The sequence below is a fragment of the Balaenoptera ricei genome, chromosome 19, assembly GCF_028023285.1.
Source record: "Balaenoptera ricei isolate mBalRic1 chromosome 19, mBalRic1.hap2, whole genome shotgun sequence".
Taxonomy (NCBI): domain Eukaryota; kingdom Metazoa; phylum Chordata; class Mammalia; order Artiodactyla; family Balaenopteridae; genus Balaenoptera; species Balaenoptera ricei.
Window position 1 is genome coordinate 43,429,427 of NC_082657.1, and position 17,045 is coordinate 43,446,471.

At 40.1% G+C, this 17,045-nt stretch overlaps 1 long non-coding RNA gene across 3 annotated transcripts in view; it reads right to left on the reverse strand.

Annotated features, from left to right (window-relative positions):
• LOC132353424 (uncharacterized) overlaps positions 1-17,045 on the reverse strand; it is a 600,229-nt gene that overhangs the window by 194,929 nt on the left and 388,255 nt on the right. For 2 of the 3 annotated variants that reach the window (XR_009499023.1, XR_009499024.1), the window contains exon 8: positions 14,361-14,404. The exons of the other annotated variant lie outside the window; for it this stretch is intronic. This is a non-coding gene — a long non-coding RNA (uncharacterized LOC132353424). The remainder of the gene's footprint in view (positions 1-14,360; positions 14,405-17,045) is intronic. 3 annotated transcript variants of the gene reach the window in all.

The following is a 17,045-nucleotide window of genomic DNA, read 5'->3' on the forward strand; positions in this document are numbered from 1 at the left end:
TTAATCTGATGCTCACGGTTGCCTCTGGGGATGGGGGTGACCTTGGGGTAAAAGGTCAAGGGAGACTCAAGCTTTATCTGTGGTGTTTGAAGTTTTGCAATGAGACTGTGTACGTTGCTTACACACTTACTTTTTAAAGAAAAGCAATTTCATGTGAAGTGATAAGCATGAAACAGAGACAGACATCTCTTCCAGTTGACACAGAGCAAAGAGAGTAGAAATATCTGTCAATGAAGGAAATGACTTTTCTCTTTCCACTACAGCTATTGGTCTATTTAGCACTAACAGCTTCTGCATGTGGGCAGGAAATAGCTTTCCTGGATCCCCTACTGTATCCTGGGCTCAGTAACAAGCACTTTGCAAGCTCATATGTTTTCCACCAAAACCTATGGGGTCAACATTGTTAGGCTCCAGAGATGAGGAAGTATCCCAGAGCTCACTTTTGACAAAGACTGGACCGAAATTCACATGTACCTGAACACACACCACAAGGCGTGATGGGTAATGGTATGTGTCAGCCTGTCAGGGCTAAGGGACTCCCAGGTAGCTGGTAAAACATTATTTCTGGGTGTGTCTGTGAGGGTGTTTCCAAAAGAGATTAACATTTGAACCTGTAGATTATCTTCACAGATGTGGGTGGGCATCACCCAATCCACTGAGAGCCTGAATAGAACACAAAGGTGGAAGAAGGGAGAATTTGCTCTCTTTGGTGAGCTGGGACATCCATCTTCTCCTGCCCTTGGACATCGGCGCTCCTGGTTCTCAGGCCTTTGGACTCAAATTGAATTATACTACCAGCTTCCCTGTTTCTTCAGCTTGCAGACGGCAGACTGTGGAACTTCTCAGCCTCCATAATCAAATAGGCCGATTCCTACAATAAATCTCTTCTTATATATCTATATCTATCTATATCCTATCAGTTCTGTTTCTTGAACCTAATACACAGAGTCTTTCCAAAAACCACAACCCTCATATTATTGGGCTATAAATACATATGCTCATGTATATTTATCTACAGTCTATATATCATCTATCTCTATAAATAGTTGGGTTTATACCAGTGGTTCTCAATTAGGGATGATTTTGCCCCCCCACCCCAGGGGATATTTAGCAATGCCTGGGGACAGTTTTGATCATCACACCTGAGGGGAGGGGGTTGCTACGGGCATCTAGTGGGTAGAGGCTGGGCATGCTGCAAAACATGCTCCAATGCACAAAGAATCCGCCAGCCCAAAACGTTGAAAGTGTTGAGGCTGAGAAACCTTGGTTTCTACCTGTGAGAATGGTTTGAAAGCACACAGCCTCAGGAAGGTCTGGCAAAGTCAGCATGAAATGCCCAACTTACATCTCTAAACCCAGATGTGGCTACTTCCCACAGCCAGAGGATACCTGGCAAGGAAAAATTATTGCTCACTGCCCTTCGGACAAAAGCCAGTCAAGTTCTCTGTAGCTTTTTGAGAAACCAAATGGGAGGGCAGCAGGGTCCAACCCAGTCAAAGATAATGCAGCTGAACCTGAGTTAAAAGGTTAAGGAATAGGTGAGAATAGTCTCTTTGATTTTTCTCGCCCAGAAAAAAAATCTTACAGAAAAACTAACCCATTAGATAGACCAGGAAAGTGCAAAGAATATTAATCAGTAAACAGAAATACCCCACATTGTGTTTGGATTCTGTTCTTTCATATCAGATAGCACTGTCACTTAAGATGTGTTTGGATAAATAGTCTTTCTGAGTATTTATCAACTCTCCTTTCAGTATGAATTCTTCCCATTTTCTGTCTTCTTAAGTCTATTTCCAATAGTGAAAAGGTGCCAGCGATAATTAAAACCTAATTCTATCCCTGCATTCATTAAAAAAAAAAAAAAACAGAATTTGATCTCCTGTAAAGCCCTCAGAAATAACCAAATCTCCATATCTGCCCAGAATAACAGTGATTTCAAAAGGATAAGGTTTGGAGAAGAAATACCCAGAAACGCAGTGAAATTAATTGCTGTTTTTCAAGAAGCAGCTCTAAAATGCAGTAATTAATTGACCTCCTATTAGAGACAGTTTCTCCATAGTTAATAACCACTCTTCCCAGACATGAGAAAGACAGATTACTTTCAGTTGAAAGCAGTTTCTACTAAAATCGAATGACAGAAGACATCACCGCATTTTCTGGTACGTGCATCATAACCAGATGGGGTCTCATGAGTTGCTGTTACTCTTTTAGTCCAGTGAGGGGAACACGCTATCAGTGGTCCTGCAGAACGTGCTTCTGTGCTTTCCTGAGTCTGAGACATCTGTACGCCCATGAACTGGTGTGTTATCTGGAGAGAGCTTTCTGTTAGGAATGGCTGTCTTGTCCCACGTGAGGCAGCACGGTGTCGGACTCACCTGTCTAATGGGCAGAGCAGGAGAGGGGACTCAGCTCCCACTCCTTCCCTCCCACACTGATGCCCCTGTGATGGACGCATGCCATGATGCAGGGAGACAGCAGTTGGGTCAAAGTTGTAGGACTTCTCCTGACTTCCACGCACCCCCTCCAAGTCCACTCCTCTCTCCTGCCCTTGTCCTTGAGGGCTCACCTGTTAGGACTGCATCAGGGGATTCACTTGCCTTCTGGCATATCTTTGGATGTGGCCAGTGGGGCGCCCTCACAAAAAACTCAGGAGCGGGAGAGTAAGATTGGAGTACTTCTGCCTTAGACACCTTCCCTGCAGAGCTTCCTCAAGCTGGTCACGTCCTGCTCCTGGCATAGCACCGCTCTCCCCTCTCCTCCAAGGGTGCAGTTTGAGCGTGCCATCCGTTTCCTGCTCGGGCCAGACTGCTATGCTCAGGGCTCTCTCAACCTGATCTTCCCTGGGGCATTCGCTTTGTCTTAGCCTTCTAGTGCCTTGCAAGCAATTTCACTTCACGAGTCTTTCTTTCCACACAGAAACTGCACTCAGGACTGAGACACTATCTAAAGTCTGCCCCAGCCCCCAGGACTGAGAAGGAGAACCGGAAACTGGAAGAAAATGAAGCTAGAACGAAGCCACTATTGATAATTTGAGGGGTGACGGTATGGAGAAGACCAAAGTGGATATAAAGCAGACTGAGAAAAATGTGCATAAAGAGTGAGAGTTATTTGTTGAAGGGTTTCCATGTCTTTCTCCAGAATGGGGAGTTGAACTCATAGTTTTCCAAAATCCCTCCTCATTTAAAGTCCTAACTCCACGTGTCATATTCCTTGAGTCAGGATTCATGGCTCGGGAGTTAGGTTGACTTTCCATTCCTCACAGTCTCCAGAGAGAAAAACTAACTAGTTCTGTTTGTCTGTCTGTTTTGTTTCATTTTCCCTTTAGTCTTTGGCTTGTGCATGACAGTAGAAGTTCCTTCTCTCGTACTTAGTGGGGATGCTGACTCATGGTGGATGCTTATATCCTAACTTCTCTCTCTCGAGAAAAGTGACCCTCATATTTTGGTTCCCCTCTCTTCTTTTTCTCCTCTTCCTCCTCCTCTTTTTCCTCCTTCTTCTCCTTCTCCTTCTTCTTTATTTTGCAAATAAAGTCAATGATACCAGCCCAATGATAGCACCTAGTAAACCACTAAACAAAAGAGCTAAAATACATGGTTCCCAGAACAACTTCGGCCCTTCCTGCTACCTAGTAGTTCAGGCTGTTTTATTTAAAATTTAGAATCCCCATTTATCTCAATGGGAACTACCAAAAATGCCCACAGAGGGATCTTCTAGTCCTTGGGTTGTCGGAGAGCAAGTGATTGATTGATTGTCCCACAAGCAGATTCCCAGCTCACCCCGTGCAGCTTTAGAGAGCAAGATGGCAGAAACATAAGTTGGGGAGCCCTCCATGTAAAAAGAGTCAACTCTACTCAATGCTCTGTGGTGACCTAAATGGGAAGGGAATCGAAAAGAGAGTGGATAAGTGGATATATGTATATGTTTAACTGATTCACTTTGCTGTACAGTAGAAACTAACACAACATTGTAAAGCAACTATATTCCAATAATAATTAATAAAAATAAAAAATAAAAAGAGTCAAGCAACCTGGCTGGAGGGAGTGGTTCCACTGAAGTAACTGACACTTCCTACGCAGAGGCTACCCTACTTCTCCTTCCACTGTGACCACATAAAACAAATTTCAAGGCTGAAGAGAGGCATGGTCCCTCAGCAGCTCTGAAGCTGCATTCAGCTCTAGGAAAGGAAGCTTGGAAGAAAGTACAAGCCCAGGCTTTCCCTGAATTCGAGAATAGCTGGGGCTGGGAATGGAGGGCTCATCCCAGTTCCCAGGAATCTTAAGGAAATGTTCTAGGTTAATCCTCATCTCTAATCCTTCCAACTGTTCCTACAATTGAGATAATAGTTCCTAGGTCTGTTAAAACAATAGACACCGCATCTTTGTGAACTATTCAAGAAGAAACCCAATGGCCTTATTCTACAGATACCTCCAAGGCAGTTGTACAAACGTGTGCTTCAATCAATACTCATTAAGATGATTTTATATACAAAACACCTAAATAACTAAATCAATCTGCTATGTAGAATGAAAGTGAATAAGGACAGAAGAACCAGGAAAAAAAAAAACCCACTGAGGAGTTAAAATAATGATCACAATGTCTCTTAACTGACTCTCAAAGAAGAATTCTTCATGGCCTCAAGCAGCACCATTTTAAAAATTTGTCTATTCGCAATTATTTTTTCACATACTTCTAATAAAATTGGTTAGTTGCTTTTCTACTGCATGGTTGATTAGAAGACGTATACACCTAAAGGGTAAAGCTTGGAAGGGATGGAAGAGAGACAGATCTCACTCAGAATGAAATTATGGGCATTGGGGGTCTAGTGAGAGGGTGATGAAGAAGAGAAATTTTAAGAGTGACTCAAGAACTGTGCAGCAGGTTGGGGTACTTTTGCATAGAAGCAGAAGTCTACATAGTCTACGTAGGCCCAGTAGCTTCTAAAAGAATCATTTGATTAGAGCAGAGTGAAAAAATGGGAAATTAAAAGGAGAATCCTAAATTACCAAAAACTAAAATTAAAATATGTTCCAAATCTCCTAGTGGGAACATATGGCAGATTACAACGTGTCTTCTCTTATTTTCAGTTCACATCATTGATTCCAGGGATGTCATTGATTCCACTGTGATGTCAGTTCTGTTTTCTGTTGCCTCCAATGCAAATTTAAAATTCCACCATGACGTTTTGAGATTTCTTATGCTCTGTTCTTCTCCCAAGGGACTCTCTTTGCCCCTCTGCATTCATCTTAATCTCTTGCCTCTCATGTACCACCTTGATTCTATTTCACAAAGGCTGTTTCTAGGACTTGCCTTGGACTTCTTATATTTTAAACTTATCTTAGAAAATATAACTTTTAGAGATACACTTTTTCTTTGAGTCTCCAGAGCAAAGCTTCCTTTCTCTTAAGCAAAGCCCCCCAGGTTAGTGATTTTTTAAAATTATTTATTTGTTTATTTTGCTCATCCCAAATTGGGAGGAATAAGACTAAACCTATGCTTTTTAGGAGCCAGAGTCAATAGCGTCATAGTCACCACCCAGGTTTCCTGGAATACTGGCCACAGCCATTCATTCATTAGGGTCAGGTTTAATTTTGTCCTGCTCCAACAAGTGGGTTCCCTGACATTAGTTATGCCACTTTTTCTCATGCAAACAAATAATCCAGAAAGAAACATTTCTCCTGCCACCACTTTTATTTCTGCATCTCCCTGGGTTATTATTTCCATGTCTTTAAAAGCAAGTAGTAGTACAGAAGTTAATGGAAGCCCGAGCATTGAGCAGGGTTCTAGAACTTCCACGTTTATAATAAATTTTCCACAATGTTTGTGGATGGTCACCTACTATTCTCATCAGTGAAACTACTGGGACTTCAAGTGAAGGTTAGACAGCGAGGGTGAGTCTCAAAGCTCTGTATTTGTGTGTTTGTTTGTGTGTGTGTGTGTATGTGTGTGTGTGCATGTAAGAGAGAGTACATGCATATGTATGTGCATTGAAATACGTATGTGAGAGAGAGAACTTGATAGGTTCAGACTTTTCTCTAGATTATTTGAACTGTAGGGCCTGTTTGGTTTTGAGACTGTGCTTACAAGTCTATTAAATCTATTACATAAACTCAGAGCATATGGTCCTACAGTCCTCTCCTAAATTTATGTTGTTTTGCTAGTTTGTCTTTTTGCATTGTCAAAGGTATTTTAGTAGAAAGGTATTTCAAGTCTATATAGTCTGTGGCATTGCTTCAAAATACATATTCATATTTTGTCTATGCTGTGGAAGAATTTATAAGTCACAGAAATTATCTGATCTTCAATAGTTTGAGAGAACCCATAAGTGAAATTACCTGCCACATTAAAACAGTATGCTTTCATTTTCTTCTGTGGTTACTCGTCTATGCAATTAATTAGTGGGACTTTTTTTTCTCTGGAGCCAATTTCAGTTATTTCTATTTCTTTCCTAAATAATTGATTTTATCAATAATTTTATCATTGTGTTTACCTCAAGTTGTGCACTATAATTGTATTCTCTTATTTTTAAACGTTCTCTATATTTGCAATTATCCAGTATCTCTTTAATTTTCCTTAAGGGTGAATGAATGGTGATTCCTTTTGTTTTTTTTTTTCCTTTAATAAGATTACCAGAAGTTGATCTAGTTGATCTATTTTATTTACTCTCGATATTCTATGACACAGGGGCCACGGGTGGGGGGAGAAGGGTTGGATACCATTTCCTGCAATGATTTATTTCTTCTATTTATAATTATTTTCTATTTCAATTTATTTTTGTTCTTATTTTCATCATTTGCATTTACCTAGTCTCCTTAGGTTAGTTTTGGGTTCTCAGTCTAACATTTTAAAGAGACTGATTAGCTTACTTTTCTTACTTCCTATGAAATAAGGAATTGATTTACTATATGAATTTGCCTTGGAGTAAAGCTTTAGCAGTATAACATGTGTTTATGATGGCATATTCTTACCTTTATTTTCTTTCTAAGTAATTACCAATTGACTTCTTATTATTCATCAACCCAAAATTATTTAGAGAGAAATTTTAATGTTTGTTTTTATTTGTTTCTTTTTATTTTTGATCTGTATTTATCCGGCATTAAATTTGGAGAGTTGATCTTACAAAACATCTGCTTTAAGGAAATTATTGCGCTTACTGTTGTGGCTCGGAATAAGATATAATTTTATAAATCTTCTGGTGAAACAAACATTTTAACATATGAACAGTCTTATTACTTTAATTTGTTTTTGTACTTAGTTATTTTAGTCTGTTTTTTCTGCCTTGAGTAAGAGAGGTGTGTTACTGTCTCCCTAAAGCAACATGTTTCCGTAGATTTCCCATTTTATTTCTAAAGTTTTTAGTTTTATATATCTTGACTCTATGTCATTCGGCAAATAAATTTTCATGACTATTTTATCTTTACTGTGGATTGTAAAATGACACTCTTTGTCTCCTTTAATATTATTTGGCCTGGAATAAAGTTTGTTGGAAACTAAGGTTGTCAGTGCTGCTTTCTTTGTTTTTGCATTTCCTCGGTAGTATATTTTGCAACCAATTTTTTTCAACTTCTTCAGCTTTTAGTTTAATGTAGCCTTGAATGGGATTTTACTGTTGAACATAATAGGAGAAATCTGGTCTTCTCAATTGTTGGAAAATATTGTTAATCATACGGAATCTTTTAAAATGATCTAAAAATGCTGACAGACACCTTTCATCGGCAACCCGCGCACCCCTCTCCGTGTGGTTTCCTCTGGGAAGCAAAGCTGTGAACTGTCAGCCCTTCATTTCACTCCTGGCTACTGGTGGAATGTCTTGGTTAAGCAAGCATGCCTCTAGGCTATAGAGTCAGCTCAGAACTCTGAGAACATAAGTAAAATGAGCGGTAAATAAGATGTTACTACTAGGTAAAATCTCAGAGTTTACAATAATACTATTATCTGTTGAGGACCTCTCCACATATTTTTCTTCCCTCTGCCATCTTCTCCCGTACTCTCAAGGGGACAGTGGAGCCATAATAGCATTGTGTTGGTACAGGGATAAACTATGAGAAACTCATATTACAGATTTTAGATAGCATCTTCTGTCCAAGGCAGGTTACGACAAGGGCTTTGCCCGTCTACAATGCCATGGGAGATATCAAGAGTCAAGTCACTATATGACTCCTACATGGCAAGTTACTATTATGTCCCAGTTACTATCTACCAAGAGATCTGCTCCAAGCACTTTGTATTTACTTAAAAGGACTGTGCCTCAGTTTTCTTATCTGTAAAAAGAGGATTAAATGAGGTAATGAGATGCATATGAAGAGTTTGCTCCCTTATTATTGACTGACTTGGCCACCTTGTTTTATATCAACTTTCATGCTGTTACCATTACCTCTCTTAACTTTATTTATTTATTTATGGCTACATTTTGCTTATTTTTCCCCAGTAGTTTGGAAGGAACTCACCCTTTTAAAATTTTTGCTTTGGTTGACTTTTATAGATTTGGATCATAATTTTCTGTGACCTGTAAGATTTAATGTCAACCCTTACCCTCTTGTAAGATGAGCAATTGAAACAGTTTATTTTTCATGTCCCCTTTATAAATTCATTTTCCATTATATTAGTACTATATAACTGAGAATTATACTTTTGAGAATTATACTGATATTTACATTCAAGTTGAAAGGATATTTCCAGCTTTTGACTTTATATTGTTTTCTTTTCTCACAGTCACACTTAATGCCATGGTTTTCCCATTCTTGAGTCACAAATTTCAAGTCAGTTTCTCTGTTGTGTACAGATTGTATTCAAGCTCTTTTTCCCTCAAATAAGATTTTATTGGTAACATATTTTGGAAGTTTTTCAATTTCAATATGCTTTTTGTTTTGTTTTGTGTTAGTGTAGGTTTTTTTTTTTGAAGTTTTGGGTTTTGTTTTTGTTTTTTGTTGTTGTTGTTGTTTTTGCCTTCACCCATAAATGGCCATTTAGTTGGTTAGAACACTCTTGGGTCACACGCTTTTCTCTGAAAACACTGTACAAGTTGTTCCATTTTCTGGCATTTACTCTGCCCTTCTAGGTGTAGATCTTTTTTTCATTATCTCTTTTTACACTACAGTGGGGATTTTTGATCTCCATATTTAGATCCTTTCAGCTTCAGAAAATTGTATCTAATTATACCCTTGATGATTGTTTTCTTTCAATTGCTCGCTTTTAATCTTTAGAAATATCTAAAACGCATGTGTGTTATATCCATTCTCTGTCTCTCCATCCTTTTCTCATCTTTGTATTCCTCTGACATGTATTGGCTGTTCAATAAACAGTCTTGAAGGAAAGAAAAAGAAGGAGGGGTGGGAGGGAGGGAGAGAGGGAAGGAAGGATCCAGTTTGGGGACATGTTTTCAAGTTTATCCTACTCAGCTTGGATTTGACTTTCTCATCACTTCTGTCTTCATTGCGGTTAGTTACTGGTTCACCTCCCTACAGCTGAGTGTTAGCTTCCTTGGAACTTATTCTTATATCACTCACTCCATTGTTCTCATATCAGTCTGTGTTGTAGTTGTTTCCAAAAAGGCTTCCAAATAGTGTTTTGGGGTCCCAACTTCCTATATTTCACCAAACATTCCATATGTTTCGCTCCACACCCAACTTATATACATAGCAGCTTATTTTCAAGGTGATGTTATTTCTTTCTTTGTTCTGCACTATTTCCCAACCACCCCCTTTGACTTATATTCTTTTATAAAAGTTCTTGAGTGATGCCACATGGAATTGCTAGTCTGTAACAGGTGTTCTTCCATTCAGGTATGGAGGGACCAAGGTGAGATCATCCCCTAGTCCATCTGTTTGGTTCTCTGACACTTTAAACCAATGACTCAATAAAACATAGGAATCACCTTTATTGTATGCATTGCTGCCAGGGCTCTCCTGTCTTTGCCCCAGTACAGCCCTTTCCCTGTAGGGGTGATGGCCCCTCAGATATAAGGGAACTCTGTCTGTCCTCACTGATTGCTTTCATTTATTTATTATTTATTATGTCTGTAAGTAGATATCGGTGGGACTGAACAAGATGTAGGAGAGTCAACTGTCCCTGTCAAGAACAAGTGCTTTAAATAAATGACTAACTACTTTCACGATTGGTATAAATCCTGGGTCTCTGAGCCAGGTAGAGAAAGCGTGACACTGTGAGTGTGTGTGCGCATATGTGTGTCTATGTGTCTGTGTGTATTGGATGAAATGGAAAATAAATTTTACCCTACATACTTCCATGCATGCAAAATATAGTACTGTAATCTATTGTTTTCCTTTTTCTCCACTTTTAATTTTAGCATCTGTTAATCCTAGAATATATTTATTCTGATAGAAAATTAACCTGGACTGTAAGCTCCCTGAGGACAGGGACCATGCACTTGGTTCACCAGTGAATCCGACGGCCAAGCCCATATAAGATGTTGACTGAATAAACAAGTGATTAAATAAAGGTTGGGATGAACCACCCCCACCTATTTTTTAATATCATGGACAAAAATCTCCATTTCTTTCTACTTATTCTGTTTATCTTAGTTTACAAATATGTTGCTCAAATTTTTAAATTAGAAAGTTATTCCTGCCAGCATCCAGCATATGGTAATGATTTTAATGGAAATTTTTGGTTATTCCTCTTTATAAATTGCAATATTTCCATTTCGCATGTGTGATGATAAAAGTGTTAAAATTCACAGAGTTTTATCTCCCATGATATCAAGAAGTTTGGTATGCACATTAAAAAAGTAGCAAGACTGGGACTTCGCTGGCGGTCCAGTGGTTAAGACTCCGTGCTTCCAATGCAAGGGGCGCGGGTTTAATCCCTGGTCAGGGGAACTAGGATCCCACATGCCATGTGGTGCGGCCAAAAAACAAAAAAGTAGCAAGACTATTACGCTTTAAAAAAAAAAAAAAACTTTTTCTTTTTCATCAGAGTCATTAAAGGACACTTGGAAAACAAGGGAAGAAAATATTCCCATAATCCCAAGACTGAAGTGGTGTCACTAGTAACATCTCGATATGTTTCCTTCATATCGAGGTGTTGTTCAATGTGGCGCCTCATGCCTGTGGGTGTGAAGTGACCCACCAGCCTAACTCTAGTGGGAGGGTCGAATTGTGGTATTTCGGAAGAGGCATGGAATCTACAGCCCTGCAGCTGAGATGTTCCCTTTATCATTCTTTCCCATTTTGAAAAATAATTTCTGCTACCAAAAACCCTCCACAGCTCTACATCCCACGGCAATCAAAGAGAAATCAGATGAGGGGGCAGAAATCAGAGGAAGCTGCATAGGACAAACCGGAGACGTGGTTGCACGTGGCAGGGCACAGAGGAAAGCAGAATGCCCTTCAAACACGGTTTTATAACAACTTTGTTATTCACATTCTACCAATTTGACAGTTTCTAGCAACAGAAACTGGACAATGCTGCAGCTCACAATTACGGGCCTGACCCATGGAAATGTTACCTTAGGGCAAAACTATTATGTGTCCAGAAGGGTGTGAGGAGAGAACTTGGCTGGCAAAAATGAGCCATCTGAGCAAAAAGATAATTCTCCTAGTAAATACAGGCTAGACCTTTTACTGTGTGTTACTAATAAGAAGTTGCAGCTTTTTATTAAGGTGCTGCTTTGAAATATTCAAAGGTTATCTGAATTATGGGCATGCCAGCCATCTAGAAATCTCTATGACGTTTTCATTTCAGATTGGGTTCAACCATGCTGACCCATCTGTTGAGTGCCATTGTTAAATCCTAAATTAGATCCCACCCATCACCCTCAGATTCCATACAACCTGTACTGTTCATTATAGAAATCCAAGGCAGGCCCAAACCTATGGGATACAGGTTTAAGATTCTGACACCCAATGTAGACACAGCAGATTCAACACCTGCCACTCGCTTCACAGAAAAGGGCTCTTTCCAAGGCCTTCCTGTGTGAGTGTGTGCCAAGTTCTACATATTTTTAGACATAATTGGTGTTGTTTACTTTTTGTTGTTAAACCTTTCAGTATGTATTATATGGCATTTTGCTTCTTTTTGTTCACTGAACATATGATCAAATAGCTCCATTTATTAAATGGGCTTCAAAGCCATCGTTTTAATTACTTCAAGATTCCCCATGCAATGTACACACCATCATCTATTTCCTCCACCTTTGGAGATCTAGACTGAACAAGTTGCTTTGCGTAATCCCCATGTGAAATACTCTCTGGAAATGTTTAATGATTCATGCTAAGGGTTTAGACTTTTTGATATTGTATGAAGACAGATATCATCCATTGAAAAAAAGAAATGTAGCGTTCAGAATTCTGTTTTATGTTGCTATTTTTTTTTAGCACAACCAACCAACTCTCTATTCTTCTGTTTACATAAAATAGCTACTTATACAGTATAGCGATCACATAAGGGGCTACCTCATATAAAGATGCCAGGGGATCAGGTACCACTTCAGAAAGGGGTCTGAAGTCATAAAAGGGATGGCCCCAGCCACACACACTTCTCCTGTGGTGAGTTATTGTGTATTTTAACTCCTGACTCATGTCAAGATGTTTTCTGAGAGGACCCAGTCCTGGAAGCTGGATGAAAGAATTGAAGATATTCGGGAACGAAGAGGAAGGCTCTAACCAGAGACAGCTAGGCCTCCTCTTTTCCAAACAACAAGAAATGATGACTCTCCTCCATCATATATAATTTAGCTCTGAGGTTTGGCAATTTCTGAGTTAAAATGAATAAAAAATAAGATGTGCAGTCATGTGAAATACCTTTGGTTAAGCTGCCCTGAGAATGACTAAATTCAAGACACAAGTGTGGCGGGGGAAGGGTGAGGGTGGACACATGAATTTAATACGCAGTACATAGAGATAGTTCTCCCCTACTCCAGACAAGGGAGGGTGGGTCAGCAGGGGGCGGCATCTTCCCTGAGGGGGAAGAGTATTTTACTACAGACACTGTACAATTATGTTATTACTTTATTACTTTATGTAATACTTTAATACTTTATGTAATTACTTTATTACTTTATGTAATATTACTTTAAAATCTTCTAGCCACAACACACCCCCCTACTACCTGCACTCAGGGCAGACCACTCCCATTTACCCAACCTTGGCGTGCCACCGGCTTTCAAATACAGTACCTTATTATCCTTAGGAAACAAAATCAGCTGGATTAGTTATTAACCCCATTTCAAGGAGAGGAAGCTGAGAGTCTGAATTTAAACAACTTGCCCTTGGCCATACAGCTAATAAGAGGTCAAGTCAGGATTTGAACTCAGAACATGCTGATTCAAAAGCCTACCTTCTCTAAAATATGCTGACTGCACAGGGATAATGGCTAGAGCTTTTATTCAGAGATAAAGAAGAAGCAAGAAGCATGAGAGGGGAGAGAAAGAGAGAGAGCTACAGAGTGACTGCTTTTATAGTTTTTGGCCTAAGATCTTTCCCTTCTTACCTCATCATATTGTTTTTTTCTGGTTACCATCTGTTGTGGGCTGAATTGCGTCCCTCCAAAATTCATATATTGCAGTCCTAACCTCAAGTATATCAGGATGTGACTATATTTGGACACAGGGTCTTTAAAGAGGTCATTAAATTAAAATGAGGTCATTATGGTGGGCCCATTCCAGCATGACGGGTGTCCTTGTAAAAAGAGGAAATTTTGACACGGACAAGTCACTAACACAGAGGGAAGCCCATGTGAAGACACAGGCCACATCTACAAGCCAAGGAAAGAGGTCTCAGAAGAAATTGACCCTGCTGACACCATGATCTTGCACTTCCAGCCTCCAGAACCTTGAGAAAATAAACGTCTGTTGTTTAAGCCTCCCAGTCTGCAGTATTTTGTTATGGCAGCCCTAGCAGACTAATATACCATCATCAGACTTACATGGAGGCTGCACTTTGGGGGCCGGTGAGGCGGGGCGGGGCAGTGTGCCCCATGTTGAGACCCCACAAAGCCACTCTCTCAGTGTGATCCATTAGCTGGGTTCTTTTAGCTCCACAGGAACTGGTTTACAGGATCAAGCCAGGATACAATATGTGTACCCAAGGGAGAGATGGGGTTGGCTTCAAATTGACATTCCTATAAGGGTGCTACCCCACCTTTCCCTTTTGTCAAACAGATATTTCCCAGAAAGTTGTATTAAATGTGCACTGGCTGCTGTTGGCAGAGATGACCCCCATTTGGTGGCTACTGAATCAGGGCCTTAACCAAACATGAAATGACAGAACTGTTTCCAGAGGAGGATTAATTGAGCCAACTCAAGGCAAACACAACATATTTTGGCATTGCTTTTGACAGATGGAAATAAAACAAACATTAGCAACTGGATTGTAGCTAACAATATGCAAAATTAAAGAAGGTACCTTTTTAACTTTGTCTGGGAACCCACTGGCTTTTCTTATAAAATCTGCAGAAAGAAAAAGACAGAATTGTTAATCTCATTACACAACCAGTTAGCACATGCAAACAAGGGGAATTAAAAGCCTTTGCATTCAGGGGAGGAAACGGATATTTGACACATATATTTATTAAGGAGACTGGACTGGAAAATAGTGCTGCTGTATTAATCAGAAATGGTGTAGAAAATACTTAAATAATACAACAGAATGTGCACAGACAGCATAAGCTGCTTACAAATGGAAGCCTAAGGTCTAAGTATTTTTATTTGAAGGTTAAATTTTCAATTAATTTTTTTCAGCTTGTTGCCATCTCTTCCAAGCATCACTGTTAACTGCTATAAAATGACGTCTCTCCCTGTTTGCATTCTGGACATGGAGGCCAGAAGCTGTCAGCCATCTAATGGGCCTCGGAGTATCAGGGAAGAAATCAAAACCGCTGGGTAGAAGCTGAACCAGTATATCAGGGTCGAGAAGCCAACTGATCAGTTAAAAACCCCTTTCTTCATTTGCTCAGTTTTTCAAAAGTTACATTTATAAGCTCTAGCATGTCACTGAAGAGGGCAAATAGAAGCTTTCTATTATTGGGAATTTCCAAATATCCCAACCTCAGGGGGTCTGTGGCAGACCAGGGTCTATATGCACACTAACTCAGCGGAGCAGCGGAGAAGGGGCCATTTGCATCCTTCTTCCTTAGAACGGAACAGTATACATGTCCCTGGCTGCAAATGAGCTTGTCCACTTCTGCTGGGTTCGCTGACGCTGGAGCGCTCTCTTGTAGTAAACACTCTCATTGTCTGGGATGATGGGAAACAAGATTTAGAAAGCAAGTGTACGGTTAAGACTTGGGGTCGGAAATAGGGTTACACCTTGAGTCGAGGACAGGATTAGAATGAAGGTTTGGGGTGTAGATACGTTCACATATGTTTGGGCTTGAGAGTCAGATTTAAATTCGAGGATGACTTTAAATTGAGAATAAAGGAGAATAATGGCACTGAGGATCAAATGGGTAGCATTATATTTAAGTTAAAATAGTCTAGTGTGAGAGAGATAACATGGATGTTTTAAAATAAGGCAAATCTAATTTTATAACCCAGATCCATCACTTAATACTTATGTAATCTTGTATAAGTCACCTAAATTCTCAGCCTCAATTTTTTCATCTGTAAAATGAGAAGAGTGTCTATGTTGTACCTTCTTGAAAGAAACAGTAAAAAATAATGGACGTTATCTAATAGATTAGATCGTTTTTGTTCCCCTCCTCCAAGGGGACATCTGGCATTGCTTGGAGACATTTTTGACGGCCATAACACGACTTGGACGAGGAGACCAAAATCTAGTGACTAGAGGTTCAATATTCTGCTACACGCCCTACAAACACAGGACATACCCCTAAGAATCATCCAGCCCAAAATGTCAATGGTGCTGATACTGAAAAACCCTGGATTTGATATAGGTAGGCAGATGATGGAAGATAGGTAAACAGCTAATGAAAAAATTGATGTTGGAGATTTATAGGTCATAAATCTATAGATAAATTGATTGAAGATAGACGAGAGATATTCTGACATGGGAGATGCTCAGCATTCAACAAATGGAAGGGACTTTTGATTAAATCTGAAGGTTGGATTAACACCATGAGGGTTAGGATAAAACAGTGGATGTGGCTAAAGGTGAAACAATATATTAGCAATGAAATTGTGTCAGCCATCATGCTAAGTGTTTTGAATTCTTATCGCATTTGAGATAGGGGTTCACCCAATTCTATGACTAGGGTTACTGTTAGAACTATGGATCAAGTAAGGGTTGGGATCAGGGCTGGAGCTGGGGAACAGCCCACTGGCAGACCCTTCCCAAGAAACAGCCAAAGCTCACTAATTATTTTGGAAACATGCAGACAGCCCTGCCAGCATCAAGCATCCTAATCTGAGTCAACTGCAGTTCAAGGAGATGAGAGAGGCAGAACATACACAGGTATGTGATGTGACATACACAGGTCAGGCTGATGTGACATACACAGGTATGTGATGTGACATACACAGGTCAGGCTGATGTGACATACACAGGTATGTGATGTGACATACACAGGTCAGGCTGATGTGACATGCACAGGTATGTGATGATGGGACATACACAGGTCAGGCTGATGTGACATACACAGGTATGTGATGATGGGACATACACAGGTCAGGCTGATGTGACATACACAGGTATGTGATGTGACATACACAGGTCAGGCTGATGTGACATACACAGGTATGTGATGATAGGACATACACAGGTCAGGCTGGCCCACCCACAACTGATAGAAACTGCAGCACACTGATGACCCTTTGTATCCAAGTCCATGAGGAAGGAGCAGGAGTAAGCTGGAGGGATCTGGGTTTCATGCAAAGGGAGAAAGCTACAACGTTCCAATACTAGATCCACTTGAGAACAGGCAGTGGTTTGTTCCATATGTATTAAGAGAATAGGAAGTTTATGAGGTTCAAGCCAATGAACTCAGCCAGTAAGTGCTCTACCTTGCCCGCAGGAGTGGCAGGCAGCTCCAGAATCTAGACAAGGGCCTTTGAGGGGTCCTGGGAGCATTGGCCACCTGTAGGCACATCTTACCCTCAGGAAGGGGGGTCTGCATAACCACACCAAAGTTTC